At 61.2% G+C, this 12,112-nt stretch overlaps 2 long non-coding RNA genes across 2 annotated transcripts; both read right to left on the bottom strand.

The window, feature by feature from the left end:
* Positions 1 to 2,397: 2,397 nt before the first annotated feature.
* Positions 2,398 to 3,026, bottom strand: LOC143695633 (uncharacterized). The gene is made up of 3 exons (XR_013185029.1): positions 2,983 to 3,026; positions 2,840 to 2,864; positions 2,398 to 2,582 (listed from the first exon to the last, which is right to left on the bottom strand). It is a non-coding gene; the product is annotated as an uncharacterized LOC143695633 (long non-coding RNA).
* A 2,134-nt stretch (positions 3,027 to 5,160) lies between these two features.
* Positions 5,161 to 9,827, bottom strand: LOC129134388 (uncharacterized). The gene is made up of 3 exons (XR_013185028.1): positions 9,663 to 9,827; positions 6,918 to 6,962; positions 5,161 to 5,210 (listed from the first exon to the last, which is right to left on the bottom strand). It is a non-coding gene; the product is annotated as an uncharacterized LOC129134388 (long non-coding RNA).
* Positions 9,828 to 12,112: the final 2,285 nt, after the last annotated feature.

Genomic DNA, 12,112 nt, shown 5'->3' on the forward strand with positions numbered 1-12,112 from the left:
GGGATCTGGCCCCAGGAACTGGGATCCAGGCACAGGAATTGGGATCCAGCCCAGGAAATTGGGATCCAAGCATTGGGAATTGGGATCCAGCCCCGGGAACTGGGATCCAGGGCTGGGAATTGGGATCAGGGCATGGGCATAGGGATCTGGGGTTGGGCATAGGGATCTGGGGTTGGGAACTGGGCTCCAGCTCAAGAAATTGGAATCCAGGACCAGCAATTGGGATCTGGAGTCTGGAATTGGGATCCAGCCCCGGGAATTGGAATCCAGGGATGGGAACTGGGAGCTGGGAATGGGAATTGGGATCCAGGGCTGGGAATTGGGATCTGGGTACAGGAGTTGGGATCCAGGGCTGGGAATTGGGATCCAGGGCCAGGAATTGGGATCCAGGGCCGGGAATTGGGATCCAGGGCTGGGAATTGGGATCCAGGGCCAGGAATTGGGATCCAGGGCCGGGAATTGGGATCCAGGGCTGGGAATTGGGATCCGGGGCTGGGATTTGGGTTCCAGGGCCGGGAATTGGGATCCAGGGCCAGGGATTTGGGATCCAGGGCTGGGATCCAGGGCCGGGAATTGGGATCCAGGGCTGGGAATTGGGATCCGGGGCTGGGATTTGGGATCCAGGGCTGGGATTTGGGATCCAGGGCCAGGGATTTGGGATCCAGGGCTGGGATCCAGGGCCGGGAATTGGGATCCGGGGCTGGGATCTCCCCCAGAGGATCCTCAGGGAGTGCCCCCCCCCCACCCCCCTCCAGCCCCCACACTGAGGGGGACCCCCCCAGTTCAAACCCAGTGGGGACCCCCAGACTCAGCCTCGGGTCCCCTCCCCGTGTCCCCAAATGTCCCATCAGTGTCCCCCCAGTGTCCCCCTCTGTGTCCCCCCCGTGTCCCATCGATGTCCCCCCAGTGTTCCCCACTGTCCCCCCCAGTGTCCCCAATGTCCCCCACAATGTCCCTCCCATGTCCCCTCTCCCACTCATGTCCCCTAATGTCCCCTCCATGTCCCCCCCGGTGTCCCAAATGTCCCCGCAGTGTCCCCTCCATGCCCTCCCCTATGTCCCCCCCAATGCCCCCTCAATGTCCCCCTGTGTCCCCCTCCATGTCCCCCCCACTGTCCCCCCCATGCCCTCTCAATGTCCCACCAATGTCCCCTCCATGGCCCCCCAATGTCCCCGCCCAGTGTCCTCCAAAAGTCCCACCAATGTCCCCCTAGTGCCCCCTCCAATGTCCCAAATGTCCCCACAATGTCCCTCCGTGTCCCCACAGTGTCCCCCCAGTGTCTCCTTTGTGTCCCCCCCAATGTCCCCACAATGTCCCTCCATGTCCCCACAGTGTCCCCTTTGTGTCCCCCACAGTGTCCCCCCAGTGTCTCCTTTCTGTCCCCACCTCCTCAGGGGGACACTCCCAGCCCCACAGTGTCCTCCACAATGTCCCCCCCATGTCCCCAATGTCCCCCCCAGTGTCCCCAGTGTCCTCCCCAATGTCCCCCCAATGTTGTCCCGTGTCCCCTCCTGTGTCCCCCCCAGTGTCCTCTCAATGTCCCTCAGTGTCCCCCCATCCCCCCGTGTCCCCCTCGTGTCCTCCGTGTCCCCTTTCCTGCCCCCCCAATGTCCCCCCGTTGTCCCTCCCGCGTCCCCCAGTGTCCCCCCCCAATGCCCCCAATGTCCATCCCGTGTCCCCACCTTGTCCCCCCAATGTCCCAGCAGTGTCCCCCCCCTCAATGCCCCCAATGTCCCCCAACATCCCCTCGATGTCCCCCACAATGTCCCTCCTGTGTCCCCTTGATGTCCCACGATGTCCCTCCCGTGTCCCCCCCAGTGTCCCCCCCAATGTCCCTTCAATGTCTCCCCCAATGTCCCCCCATGGTCCCTCCCGTGTCCCCCCCCCCCATGCCCCCTCCATGTCCCCCCAAGTTCCCCCATGTCCCCCCAATGTCCCCCAAAAGTCCCAAATGTGTCCCCCCCCCAAATGTGCCCCAATTTCTCCTTCAGTGTCCCCCAGTGTCCCCCCCTGTGCCCCCAATGTCCCCCTATGTCCCCCCACGTGTCCCTCCACAATGTCCCCTCAATGTCCCCCCAGTGTCCCCTCAGTGTCCCCCCGGTGTCCCCTCAGTGTCCCCCCCCAGTGTCCGAATGTCCCCCCCCATGTCCCCTCCCTCCTGTGTCCCCCCAATGTCCCCTCTCCTGTCCCCCCCTCCTGTGTCCCCCCCAATGTCCCCTCAGTGTCCCCCCACTGTCCCTCCTGTGTCCCCCCACCCCCCGTGTCCCCCCCCACCCCCCCATTGTCACCCCCCACCCCCCCAGTGTCCCCTCCGTGTGTCCCCCCCCATCCCCCCAGTGTCCCCTCGATGTCCCCGGTGTCCCCTCCCCCCCCCGGAGCTGGCGCTGCCTCTGCAGGGACTTTATTGGGGCTGGGGGAGGGGACACGGGGGGGGACACCGGGGGGGGACACTGGGGACACCGGGAGGGGAGGACACTGGGGACATTGGGGACACCGGCGGGGGGGGGGACATTGGGGACACGGCGGGGAAGGTTCTGGAAGGTCCCGCGGGAGAATCCATCGGGAGCGGCGGCGTCAGAGCCCTGAGGGGACAGCGGGGACAGGGAAATGTCACCTTGGGGACATTGGAGACACAGCACTGTCACACCTTGGGGACACTGGGGACAGGGAAATGTCACCATGGGGACAGGGAAATGTCACCTTGGGGACACTGGGGACACCGCAATGTCACCTTGGGGACACCGCGATGTCACCTTGGGGACACTGGGGACACAGCACTGTCACACCTTGGGGACACTGCAATGTCACCTTGGGGACACTGGGGACAGGGAAATGTCACCTTGGGGACACCGCAATGATGTCACCTTGGGGACAACGGGGACACCGCAATGTCCCCTTGGGGACAGCGGGGACAGGGAGATGTCACCATGGGGACACCGCAATGATGTCACCTTGGGGACACCGGGGACACAGCACTGTCACCTTGGGGACACCGCAATGTCACCTTGGGGACAGCGGGGACAGGGAAATGTCACCTTGGGGAGAGCAGGGACAGGGAAATGTCACCTTGGGGACATTGGGGACAGGGAAATGTCACCTGGGGGACACGGCACTGTCACACCAGGGCCCCCTCTGGGCCTCCTTGTGTCACCTCTGTGTCACCTCTGTCCCCGTAGAGACCCCATTGTCCCCTCCCGGGTCACCCTGACCCTGGCAGTGTCACCTCTGTCCCCTTCTGCTGTCCCCGTGTCACCCACTGCCACCCCCCGTGCTGTGCCCCTGTCCCCACTGCCATCCCTGCCACCCTCGGTGACCCCCTGTCCCCTCCTGGTCCCCAATCCCCAATGTCCCCATTGTCCCCCCCGTGTCCCCAATCCCATCATTGTCCCCCCAATGTCCCCAATGTTCCCCTTGTCCTCAGTGTCCCCATTGTCCCCCCAATGTCCCAAGTGTCCCCCCAATATCCTCCCATTGTCCCCAGTGTCCCCAATGTCCCCAATCCCATCATTGTCCCCCAATGTCCCCAATGTCCCCCCAGTGTCCCCCCAATGTCCTCAATGTCCCCCCATATGTCCCCAGTGTCCCCTCATTGTCCCACCCTGTGTCTCCAATGTCCCCCCAATGTCCCCAGTGTCCCCTCATTGTCCCCAATGTCCCACCCTGTGTCTCCAGTGTCCCCCCCACTGTCCCCATGTGTCCCCAATGTGTCCCCAATGTTCCCCTTGTCCTCAGTGTCCGCAATGTCCCCCCATTGTCCCCATTGTCCCCAATGTATCCCCAGTGTCCCCCTCAATGTCCCCAATGTCCCCCCCCAGTGTCCCCCCATTGTCCCCAATGTCCTCAGTGTGTCCCCAGTGTCCCCAATGTCCACCAATGTCCCCTCATTGTCCCCAATGTCCCACCCTGTGTCTCCAGTGTCCCCCCCAATGTCCCCAATGTGTCCCCAATGCGTCCCCAATGTTCCCCTTGTCCTCAGTGTCCCCATTGTCCCCCCCAATGTCCCCCCAATGTCCCAAATTTGTCCCCAGTGTCCCCCCCAATGTCCCCATTGTCCCTCATTGTCCCCAATGTGTCTCCAGTGTCCCCCCCACTGTCCCCAATGTGTCCCCAATGTGTCCTCAATGTCCCCCCGATGTCCCCAGTGTCCCCTCAATGTCCCCCCAGTGTCCCCCCAATGTCCCCCCAGTGTCCCCCATTGTCCCCTCAATGTCCCCAATGTCCCCTCAATGTCCCCTCAATGTCCCCATTGTGTCCCCAATCCCCCCATTGTCCCCAGTGTCCCTCAGTGTCCCCCCCAGTGTTCCCAATGTCCCCCAATGTCCCCAATGTCCCCTCATTGTCCCCAACGCCCCACCCTGTGTCTCCAGTGTTCCCCCCCCAATGTCCCCAATGTGTCCCCAATGCGTCCCCAATGTTCCCCTTGTCCTCAGTGTCCCCATTGTCCCCCCCAATGTCCCCCCAATGTCCCCAGTGTCCCCCCAATGTCCCAAATTTGTCCCCAGTGTCCCCCCAATGTCCCCATTGTCCCTCATTGTCCCCAATGAGTCTCCAGTGTCCCCCCCACTGTCCCCAATGTGTCCCCAATGTGTCCTCAATGTCCCCCCAATGTCCCCCCATTGTCCCACCCTGTCTCCAGTGTTCCCCCAGTGTCCCCCAGTGTCCCCTCAATGTCCCCAATGTCCCCCCCCCAATGTCCCCCCAATGTCCCCAATGTGTCCCCAATGTGTCCTCAATGTCCCCCCAGTGTCCCCTCAATGTCCCCCCATTGTCCCCCCCTGTGTCTCCAGTGTTCCCCCAGTGTCCCCCATTGTCCCCTCAATGTCCCCTCAATGTCCCCCCCAATGTCCCCATTGTGTCCCCAATCCCCCACTGTCCCCCCACTGTCCCCACTGTCCCCAGTGTCCCCCCAGTGTCCCCCATTGTCCCCTCAATGTCCCCCCCCAATGTCCCCCCCCAATGTCCCCATTGTGTCCCCAAACCCCCCCTGTCCCCCCAATGTCCCCAGTGTCCCCCCATTGTCCCCATTGTCCCACCCTGTGTCTCCAGTGTTCCCCCAGTGTCCCCCAGTGTCCCCTCAATGTCCCCAATGTCCCCCCCCAATGTCCCCATTGTGTCCCCAATCCCCCCCTGTCCCCCCAGTGTCCCCATTGTCCCCATTGTCCCCCCCTGTGTCTCCAGCGCCTCCTCCGAGTCCGGCTCGTGGCGCCCCCCTGGGGACAGAGAACCCCAAACTGTGACCACCCCAAAAATGGAGACACCCCAAAAAAACGGGAACACCCCCAAAAAAACGGGAACCCCAAAATGGGAAAATCCCCCAAAAATGGGAACCCCAAATTGGGAAAATCCCCCAAAAATGGGAACCCCAAAAATGGAGACCCCAAAACGGGAACCCCAAATTGGGAAAATCCCCAAAAACGGGAACCCCAAATTGGGAAAACCCCCCAAAAAATGGGAACCCCAAAATGGGGAAAACCCCAAAAATGGGAACCCCAAAAATGGAGACACCCCAAAAATGGAGACCCCAAAAAACCGGGAACCCCAAATTGGGAAAACCCCCAAAAAATGGGAACCCCAAAAATGGAGACCCCAAAACGGGAACCCCAAATTGGGAAAACCCCAAAAAACGGGAAAACCCCAAATTGAGACAACCCCAAAAAGGGAGACCCCAAAATGGGAACTGCAAATTGGGAAAACCCCAAAAACGGGAACCCCAAAAACGGGAACCCCGCAAAAAAGGGAAACCCAAATTGTGGGAACCCAAAAAATGGGAACCTCTAAAATGGGAACCCCAAAAAAACCGGGAACCCCAAAAATGGAAACCCCAAATTGTGGGAACCCCAAAAATGGGAACCCCAAAAATGGGAACTCCAAGTTGTGCAAACCCCAAAAAACCAAGAACCTTCAAAACCGGGAAACCCAAATTATGGGAACCCCAAAAACACAGGGAACCCCAAATTGTGGGAACCTCAAAAACAGGAACCCTAACCCCAAAAAAACAGGAACCCCAAAAACGGGAAATCCCCCAAAACGGGAACCCCGAAGTGTGGGAACCCCAAAACTGGAAAATCCCAAAAATGGGAACCCCAAAAACCCCGGGAACCCTAAAAATGGGAACCCCCAGCCCCAAAAACGGAAACCCCAAATTGTGGGAACCCCAAAAACGGGAACCCCCCCCCAAATGGGAACCCCTAATTATGGAAACCCCAAATTGTGGGAACCCCAAATTTTTTGGGTTAGGGTTTGGGGTCTGGGGGCTTTGGGACCCCCCCCCCGTGTCAGGATTTGGGGCTTTGGGGGTTTTGGGATTTTGGGGTCTGGGGGTTTTGGGGCTTTGGGGTTTTGGGGTCTGGGGGCTTTGGGGTCTGGGGGCTTTGGGGACCCCCCCAGGGTCAGGATTTGGGGTCTGGGGGCTTTGGGGCTTTGGGGTTTTAGGGTCTGGGGGCTTTGGGGACCCCCTCAGGGTCGGATTTGGGGTCTGGGGCTTTGAGGTCTGGGGGCTTTGGGGACCCCCAGGGTCAGGATTTGGGGTCTGGGGGCTTTGGGGCTTTGTAGACCCCCCAGGGTCAGATTTGGGGTCTGGGGGCTTTGAGGGATTTGGGGTCTGGGGGATTTGGGGTCTGGGGCTTTGGAGTCTGGGGGCTTTGGGGTCTGGGGGATTTGGGGTCTGGGGGATTTGGGGTCTGGGGGCTTTGAGGGATTTGGAGTCTGGGGCTTTGGGGCTTTGGGATCTGGGGGATTTGGGGTCTGGGGGCTTTGAGTTCTGGGGCTTTGGGGTCTGGGGGATTTGGGGTCCAGGGATTTGGGGTCTGGGGGCTTTGGGGCTTTGGAGACCCCCCCAGGGTCAGGATTTGGGGTCTGGGGGCTTTGAGGGATTTGGGGGGTTTTGGGGTTTTGGGGTTTTGGGTCTGGGGTCTCACCCTCCTCGGACTCGCTGGACTGGGAGGGGACATCAGAGAGGGGACCTGGGGGCGGAGGGGACATTGGGGGGACCCCGGCCCTGAGACCCCCCCCCAACACCCCCGGACCCCCCCCCAACACCCCCGGACCCCCCCCACCATCCAGGGACCCCCCCAGACCCCTCCCCAACACCCCCGGACCCCCCCCCAACACCCCCAGACCCCTCCCCACCATCCAGGGACCCCCCCAGACCCCTCCCCACCATTTCTGGGACCCCTCCCCACCACCCAGGGACCCCCCAAGAAGTTTTGGGGATCCCCCCCACCCCCCCAGTTTCGGGACCTCCCCCCCCCCCCCCCCCCACTTTGGGACCCCCTCCCCATTTAAGCCCCCCCCCCTCCATTTTAGGACCCCTCCCCAATTTTGGCCCCCCCCATTTTAGGACCCTTCCCCCATTTTAGGACCCCCCCCCCCCCATTTTGAGACCCCTCCCCAGGAGTTTTGGGGACCCCTCCCCATTTGGGGACCCCCATTTTTGAACCCCCACCTAATTTCGGGACCCCCCCTCCCCCCAATTTCGGGACCCCTCCCCACATCTTTTCAGACCCCCCCCAATTTTGAGGACCCTCCCCAACTTTAGGGCCCCCCCCTCATTTCGGGACCCCCCTCCCCCATTTTGGGACCCCTCCCCATTTCAGGACCCCCCCCAATTTTGGGCCCCCCCCTCCATTTTAGGACCCCCCTCACTTAAGCCCCGCCCCCGCCATTTTGGGTCCCCCCCCGCCATTTTGGGGGTCCCCCCTCCCCATTTGAGGACCCCCGCCCTATTCGGGACCCCCCTTCCCCCATTTCAGGACCCCCTCCCCCCATTTTGGGGACCCCCCCGATAATTTTTGGGGAACCCCTCCCTTTTCACGTCCCCCCCCCCCCCATTTCGGGACCTCCCCTCATTTTCGGGACCTCCCCCCCTTTTTGGGGACCCACCCCTCATTTCAGGACCCCCCCGCAATTTTGGGGTCCCCCCCATTTTACGCCCCACCCCCCATTTTGGGGACCCCCCCCATTTCGGGACCCCCCCCATTTTACGAACCCCCGCTCATTTCGGGACCCCCCCCCCCAATTTTGGGGACCCCCTCCGTTTTGGGGACCCCCCCCATTTTGAGGCCCCCCCGCGATTTTGGGGACCCCCCCCATTTCACGCCTCACCCCCCCATTTTGGGGACCCCCCAATTTTGGGGACGCCCCCCCAATTTGGGGACCCCCTCCCATTTCACGCCCCCCCCCACCGCAATTTTGAGGACCCCCCCCCATTTCAGGACCCTCCCCCATGTCGGGACCCCTCCCCCATTTCGGGGACCCCCCCCCGCAATTTTTGGGGACCCCCTCATTTTGGGGACCCCCCCCGTTTTGGGGACCCCCCCCCCTCATTTCAGGACCCCCACGCAATTTTGGGGACCCCCCCCCCCATTTTACGACCCCCGCCGCAATTTTGGGGACCCCCCCCCCTTGCATTTCACGCCCCCCTGCCCATTTCGGGACCCCCCCCCCCCATTTTGGGGACCCCCCCCATTTTGAGGACGCCCTCCCGCAATTTTGGGGACCCCCTTCGCAATTTTGGGGACCCCCCCCCCCCTTCCCATTTTGGGAGACCCCCCCATTTCACGCCCCCCCCCCCATTTCGGAGCCCCCCCCCATTTCAGGACCCACCCCCACTGTAGGGACCCCCCCCCATTTTGACCCCCCCCCCCATTTTGGGGACCCCCCCATTTCACACCCCCCCCCATTTTGGGAAGACACCCCCCATTTTGAGGACCCTCCCCCCATTTTGGGAAGACCCTCCTCCCCGATTTCAGGACCCCCCTCCCCATTTGGGGTCCCCCCCCATTTTAGGGACACCCCCCGAAATTTTGGGGTCCCCCCCATTTCACGCCCCCCCATTTTGGGGACCCCCCCGTTTTGGGGACCTCCCTCGCAATTTTGGGGGACCCCCCTCCCCATTTTGGGGACCCCCCCCGTTGCATTTCACGCCCCCCTGCCCATTTCTGGACCCCCCCCATTTTGGGGACCCCCCCCCTCATTTCAGGACCCCCCCGCAATTTTGGGGACCCCCTCGCATTTCACGGCTCCCTGCCCATTTCGGGACCTCCCCCTCCCCATTTTGGGGTCCCCCCCCATTTCACACCCCCCCCATTTTGGGGACCCCCCTCGCAATTTTGGGGACCCCCCCCCTCCCCATTTTGGGGGACCCCCCCCATTTCACGCCCCCCCCCCATTTTGGGGACCCCCCCCCCAATTTCGGGGTCCCCCCCATTTTGGGGACACCCCCCCTCCCATTTTGGGGACCCCCCCCCCTCCCCATTTTGGGGACCCCCCCCATTTCACGCCCCCCCGCCATTTTGGGGACCCCCCCAATTTCGGGGTCCCCCCCATTTCGGGGACCCCCCCCCCAATTTCGGGGTCCCCCCCATTTTGGGGACCCCCCCCCCAATTTCGGGGTCCCCCCCATTTTGGGGACCCCCCCCCCCCCAATTTCGGGGTCCCCCCCATTTTGGGACACCCCCCCCAATTTCGGGTCCCCCCCCCCATTTCACCCCCCCCATTTTGGGGACCCCCCCCCCATTTTGGAGACCCCCCCCCCATTTCACCCCCCCCCATTTTGAAGACCCCCCCCATTTCACGCCCCCCCCCCAATTTCGGGGACCCCCCCCATTTCACGCCCCCCCCCATTTCGGGGACCCCCCCCCCATTTCCGGTCCCCCCCTGACCTCTGGGCGCCCCCGGCGGTGGGGGAGGGGCGCTCTCGGAGCCGCTCTCGGAGCCGGAGGCGCCCCCCGGGGGGGGGGTCCCGGGCCTGGGAGCCCAGGGGGGACCCCGGGAACGCCACTGACGTCACAGCTGGGGGCGGGGCGGCACCTTGGGGATCCCCGTGCACATTTCGGGGTCCCCGTGCCCATTTTGGGGTCCCCGCCCCCATTTTAGGATTCTTTTCCCCATTTTGGGGTCCCCATGCCCATTTTGGGGTTCCCTTTTCCCATTTTTAGGATCCTTTTCCCATTTTTGGGGTCCCCGTGCCCATTTTTGGGGTCCCCCGCCCAATTTTGTGGTCCCTGCCCCCATTTTTGGGATTTTTTTCCCCATTTTTCGTTTCCCCATTTTTCGTCCCCGTTTTCGGGGTCCCCCTCCCCATTTTTGGATTCTTTTCCTCATTTTTGGTCTCCCTGTCCCCATTTTTGGGGGTCCCCCTGTCCCCATTTTGGGATTCTTTTCCCCGTTTTCGGGGTCCCCGACCCCATTTTTGGGGTCCCCGTGCCCATTTTGGGGTTCCCTTTTCCCATTTTTAGGATCCTTTTCCCATTTTCAGGGTCCCCCTCCCCATTTTGGGATTCTTTTCTCCATTTTCGGGGTCCCCGCCCCCATTTTTGTGTCCCTGTCCCCATTTCTGGGGTCCCCGTTCCCTTTTTTGGGGTCCCCCGCCCAGTTTTGTGGTCCCTGTCCCCATTTTTAGGATTTTTTTCCCCATTTTCGGGCTCCCTTTCCCATTTTTAGGGTCTCCCTCCCCATTTTGGGATTCTTTTCCCCATTTCTGGGGTTCCCATCCCCATTTTGGGGTCCCCGTGCCCATTTTTAGGGTCCCCACCCCCATTTTTGGTGCCCCCGTGCCCATTTTGGGGTCCCCGTGCCCATTTTTGGGGTCCCTTCCTCATTTTTGGTGCCCCCCTCCCCATTTTTGGGCTCCCCTTCCCCATTTTCGGGGTCCCTGTCCCCATTTTGGGGGTCCCCGTGCCCGTTTTTGGGGTCCCCGTCCCCATTTTTGGGGTCCCCCGCCCAATTTTGTGGTCCCTGTCCCCATTTTGGGGATTTTTTCCCCCATTTTCGGGGTCCCCCTCCCCATTTTTGGGGGTCCTTTCCCCATTTTTGGGATTTTTTTCCCCATTTTCGGGGTCCCCATCCCCATTTTCGGGCTCCCTTTCCCATTTTTGGGGTCCCCCTCCCCATTTTGGGATTCATTTCCCCATTTTTGGGGTCCCCGCCCCCATTTGGGGTCCCCGCCCCCATTTTGGGGTCCCCCTCCCCATTTTAGGATTCTTTTCCCCATTTCCGGGGTTCCCGTCCCCATTTTGGGGTCCCTTTGCCCATTTTTAGGGTCCCCACCCCCCATTTTTGGTGCCCCGTGCCCATTTTGGGGTTCCCGATCCCATTTTTGGGGTTCCTTTTCAATTTCTGGGGTCCCCGTGCCCATTTTTCGGGCTCCCTTTCCCATTTTTGTGTCCCTGTCCCCATTTTCGGGGTCCCTTTTCCCAAATTTTAGGGTCCCCCTCCCCATTTCTGGTGCCTCCGTGCCTATTTTGGGCGGCTCCCTTTCCCATTTTAGGGTCCCTGTGCCCATTTTTGGGGTCCCTATTTAATTTCTGGGGTCCCCGTCCCCATTTTTGGGGTCCCTGTCCCCATTTTTGGGCTCCCCCTCCCCATTTTCGGGGCCCCCGTTCCCATTTTTGGTGTCCCTGACCCCATTTTTGGGGTCCCCTTCCCCATTTTGGGATTAAATTTCCCCATTTTCGGGGTCCCCGCCCCCATTTTTTTGGGGTCCTCTTCATCATTTTTGGGGTCCCCGATCCTGTTTTTGGGGTCCCCCTTTCCCATTTTGGGATTCTCTTCCCCATTTTCGGGGTCCCCTTCGTCATTTTTGTGTCCCTATCCCCATTTTTAGGGTCCCCGTGCCCATTTTTGTTGTCCCCCTCCCCATTTTTGTGTCCCCGTTCCCGTTTTTGGGGTCCCTACCCCCATTTTTGGTGCCTCCGTGCCCATTTTGGGGTTCCCTTTTCCCATTTTTAGGATCCTTTTCCCATTTTTGGGTCCCCCTCCCCATTTTAGGATTCTTTTCCCCATTTTGGGGTCCCTTTGCCCATTTTTAGGGTCCCCACCCCCATTTTTGGTGCCCCCGTGTCCGTTTTTGGGGTTCCTTTTCCATTTCTGGTGTCCCCGTCCCCTTTTCTGGGGTCCCCCGCCCAGTTTTGTGGTCCCTGCCCCCATTTTTGTGATTTTTTTCCCCATTTTCGGGGTCCCCCTCCCCGTTTTTGGATTCTTTTCCTCATTTTTGGGCTCCCTGTCCCCATTTTCGGGGTCCCCCGTTCCCGTTTTTGGGGTCTCTACCCCCATTTTTGGAGCCCCCGTGCCCATTTTGGGGTTCCCATCCCCATTTTTGGGGCTCCCTTTT

The sequence above is a fragment of the Agelaius phoeniceus genome, chromosome 1, assembly GCF_051311805.1.
Source record: "Agelaius phoeniceus isolate bAgePho1 chromosome 1, bAgePho1.hap1, whole genome shotgun sequence".
In the NCBI taxonomy this organism is placed as follows: domain Eukaryota; kingdom Metazoa; phylum Chordata; class Aves; order Passeriformes; family Icteridae; genus Agelaius; species Agelaius phoeniceus.